Raw genomic sequence first — 4,671 nt, 5'->3', positions numbered from 1 at the left:
CTGCCACACCTTTGGAAGTTAATCATTGTCGCGCAGTTCAGTTACATCTCATCTGTAAATGCAGAACAGATCACACCAATAACCAACTACAATTAAAAATACAGTGGTAAACATAAAAGAAGACATGAAGAATAATGAAAGCAAATGTAGCAGAAATTGAAATTTCAGTCTTCTGGATTATGATGCTGTGTAGTCTTGTATTTCAAAGGAACTTATCACCCCCATCTTCAGGGTAGGCTGAGGCAGTAAGTTATTCCAACATGCTGGTAATTATCTACAAAACTACCTGGGCATCAACCTAGAAGACCACAATTGACATGGTGGAGGTAGAAGAATATTATGGAGCAAAAGGTGAAATGTGACTATCGTGCAGGGACGGAGAGATGATACTAATCATTTTTTTTGTTTGTCAATTAACCTAGAATTACTTAAAATTAGGAAGTTATGTTAAATAAAAAATATATATTTATTTCATCTACTGCCATTTCTGTACTTCATGAAAAAAGGTGTAAATACAGCGATCTGTTGCATATTGTCACAAGAAATGTGCTGTATTTGTTTAAATGCTAGTACGAAGATTCAGGTAATGTGCTAGATTAGTCACTAAAATTAATTCAGCTTTTTACAACTGTGTCGATGACAAAGCCATAAGATGCTGCAAAATCATTCTAGGTAAGTACTTTGCAACTAGGTGTGCAATTCTCTTCCGGGTGCTTGCTTGAAAAAGTTCTAACAGTCACACTGAATTACTTTGTTTAATATTACACACAAATGTTTACTGCATTGTACAACAACAAATTTTAATTCCCATAACTCAGATATGTACATACATATTTACACATGTTGTTGTCTACAACCACACATACTTCCACATGTACACACACAAGAAGTAAGCAGTAGTCCACTCTGGCATCAGTCAGAACACTGTATTACCTTTCATGCTTCCGATTCATAATTATCATCATCATAAACCAGTTTCTACATTAAAAGCCATTTTTAACTTTTATACATAGGCAACATTAAAAACACACATGACATAATTTGATATTCTTGAAAACTTTACACATTCAGTCACATTTAAACTTCCTACTTAAAAAACTCAATCATCTAATATGGTACATTCATGCCTGATTACGCGTACAGCTCCCATACTTAACGAACCACGTGAATAACAAAACCTCCCAAATATGCAACAAAATCTTTCTACAATTATAAGCTTATTATTTATCTGTACAAATTTTATACTGGAATTTATTGTACACTTATTATTGTCAAAAAACACTCTTTCTCAATACTTCTGCTTCCTATAATATATCTGCATGATTTATTGTCTTTATCTGCCATTCTACACAACTTGAATAAAAACTATTACTTCACAACTGACAGAAATGAGTGAAGTAACACACTTCTAACCCTCAGTTACTTATCTTTGTGTAGATTCTGTATTTGTGCAGTATAATTTACACATTCAACTATCTGTCTTTATACAATGTTATTAAAAATTCAAATATTTATGACTCTACAAATATTGGCAGAGGATGACAGCTGCACTAGTTTCACTAAGGACAGAACATAAATCAATCACTTATCATTCAGCTACGAATTAACTTCAAAATTATAAAATATATGTGTCATTGTTTAATTTAGGGTAATCATTATCAGCACAATCTGTGGTTTATATTCCTATTGGTCAAGGTTTCCATTTCTGGTCTACATCTGGCCTGACAGGATTAAGAGTGTACGTTATTCTTGAGCTGCTGGCTGCTGTGGGCAGACCCTACACAAATACTATTACTTAGATAGCAGAACCTTGCTCAGTACTCAGAGTCCATAAATACTTCATATTAAATAGCAGTATTATAGCCTCTTATTTTTGGCATGTCACCTCACTTATCCTGTCTGTTTTTAATTGCTCAACAAAGGGTAGTTGTTCTTTCAAATTTTAAATTCTGTTCATTCATTAACTGGATGCTTTGTATGTAAAACCTGTGAATAATAAACATCCAACAGACACCATAACAATGTTTATAGCAGGGATTCTCAGCCTGTGGTCTGCCAGTGGGTTTGGTGCAGCCCATATATATTATTGTAATATTGTGCCACATTGTATTATTATTGGAAAACACTTATTAATTTAGGAACACATGAAGAACGTCAAACCAAGAACGACGACATCTTACTGATGAACGCCTAGAGGGAGGCATGTAAATCACAACAGAAATAAACCTGATACTGAAAGATTACTGAAGCAAAATCTGTGTCAAATATCTCATTAGTGGCTGACTCTGTTAAATAAAATACTGAGTCATATGTTACACTGTTTTCAATGGTAGAATTTTTTAAATTGCCATGAAGTTTCAGTACATTGTCCTCACGTATAACCCAGCGGCACAGAAGCTGATAATAAAGACTGACTGTAGCTTCACATCTTGAGAGGCTGAGAATGCCTGGTCTATAACAATAATAATAGTGAAATTAATTTTGTGTAAGAAATTATAGCACTCATAGACAGGTGTATGATATGTCATTGCCTGCTTTCAAATGCTTGTAAACTACAAATGCAACTGGAATTGTCAAACTGCAATGGTGGTGAAAGGCTGAAACAGAGTTTATGCAACACTAGGTGCACAGACAATAAATACATGTCACCAAGAGTTAGTGACAAGCAGAATCAAGACAACTGTCAGCTTTACAGACTCCTCAGAACATTGCAACGATTAAGATATGTTAGAAGAAGTCTCACAAAGTTAGTTTGTTCCCAGGAGGTGGATCAGAAGATGGTGGCATCCATGAAAGACCTTCCTGTACCCTTCGGTCTTCTTCCTTTAAGAAAACATAAAGGAAAAAGTTTATCATACATAACCAAAAAACTTGTTTGAACTGGAAAAAAAGAGTAACCAGTGCTGTAAAAACAAATCTTTAAAACATGCTGCTAGAATTAGTGGTAAATATACCAGTTTGATTTAGAAGGTCTGTTGAAAATGTGGGAGTGTGTGTTGACACTTTAAGTCACTGGCATAAGACTTTGCTGAATTATCTGTCATTGCTAGTTTGTTTCATTCAGTCAGGCAAAGAATTAAATGGTTTATAAGCATCTGATAAGAAGTATTCACTTATCATACACCCAATATTAAGAAGAAGGCTTTTCAAAATTTTTAAAATTATGATGCCTGGTAACCACTACATTTGGCAGGATTACTTCATAACTTTATCTTCAATTTCCAATCATTCTTGCTATTTAATATATATCTTTCGAACAAACCAATCTGTGAGTCAAATTACAAGGAGAATCCAGATACTCTGAAGTGGCATGATAATTATACAAATATAAGTTGAAATGTAAAAAATAAAACTGAAGAAAGCAGCAGACTGGCCTTAGAAGGGACAGCTGACAGATTTTCAACAGTGAGTAACCCTTGTTCTAAGAAAACAGCTGCAACTAATGAGTTTTCAACAAGTGAGATGGTCACAAAAGTAAAAATAAACTCCATGGAGTAGAATCTTTTTTGAGAAGCTGAAAATCACTCAGCTATCCAATTCCATTTTATATGTTTTCAAGATATTTCAGTTGTATTTTGAAATAAATGCTGTTGTAATGCATAAGTTCAGAAACTCATTTTGCTACTCTATAGTTGATATTTTCTGACTGGAGACAGTTTCTGCTTATCGATCTTTCTTCATTTTCTCATTTGTACATATAATGATAACATGTATCTCAGACAACATAGGAAATTTCAATATAACATTGTAACACAGAGTTTGTTTAAGAAAAGTGACTAATACAGATGCTAGTCCTCTTGGTTGTGATGTATGGATACAACTTCAAATCTGGCATGGGTGACTAATGCATCATCTTGGCTGGATAATCTTTAGAATCAGTCCCAAAATCATCTGAGCAGAAATTCAACCGTGAAATTACTAAATGATCAGCTCTTTGCTTACTAAGTACATATCACTTACTTTAAATATGCTGAGGAAAGTTCTGGCCAGCACAGACAATACATTAATCACTTACCAGAAACAAAAATTTATTATCTTAGGACTGATGGTCATCAGTCACTTATTCCAATTTCATTGTGTTATATCTTCCTGTAACATTAAATTATTCCAATAACAGTGGAATAACAGCATAATCTGTGAGCACTTCATGAAACTCATTCACAGTTTGCAAATTAGGATAGATTTTATACTTTAAAAATACTGCTCTCCACATATAAAAAGTGAAAATTAATTTTCCACTACTGTCTTCTACTTCTGAAACAGAATTTTATGATCCAGTGATATGGGTTAGTGTGTCACCAGTGTACTGTAAGAAGTGGAGCTTTTTCCCCAGTGACTTCCAGCCCTGTGAGAAGTGTGCAAACAAGTTGGCATGCTCTACAAAAAGAAATCCTTTTGCATTTAATTTCAGCTCTTAAAGTAACTGGATTCAGCACAAATCAGGAGTGGGCAAAAGACAGCTTGCAAGCTCTTACATGAACACTGACTAACTCCACAGTAGAATTTTTATATTAACACTAAAGGACCCATAAAATATTAGCTATAACATTGTAACTCACCTGTCACTATTATCTGCTTATTTGATATGATTTCTAACTCTGCTGTTGTCAAATGTATGAAGATCAGCTTTTGAAGTATTTGCTATTTCTGTACAACTCCTTGCCCACCCCT

The 4,671-nt window shown here is 34.1% G+C and overlaps 1 protein-coding gene across 2 annotated transcripts in view; it reads right to left on the bottom strand.

The window, feature by feature from the left end:
• Positions 1-774: 774 nt before the first annotated feature.
• LOC110826707 (protein Skeletor, isoforms B/C) overlaps positions 775-4,671 on the bottom strand; it is a 66,444-nt gene continuing 62,547 nt past the window's right edge. For both annotated transcript variants that reach the window (XR_015537422.1, XR_015537423.1), the window contains exon 13: positions 775-2,823. The gene's annotated coding sequence lies outside the window, so the exon portion shown is untranslated. The remainder of the gene's footprint in view (positions 2,824-4,671) is intronic.

This window comes from Zootermopsis nevadensis, unplaced genomic scaffold (assembly GCF_977971745.1).
Source record: "Zootermopsis nevadensis isolate Lab colony 2312 unplaced genomic scaffold, Znev_1.0 Znev_ptg000028l, whole genome shotgun sequence".
Taxonomy (NCBI): Eukaryota; Metazoa; Arthropoda; class Insecta; order Blattodea; family Termopsidae; genus Zootermopsis; species Zootermopsis nevadensis.
Note: the sequence above shows the minus strand (reverse complement) of the source record. Positions and strands in the feature narration are given on the sequence as shown.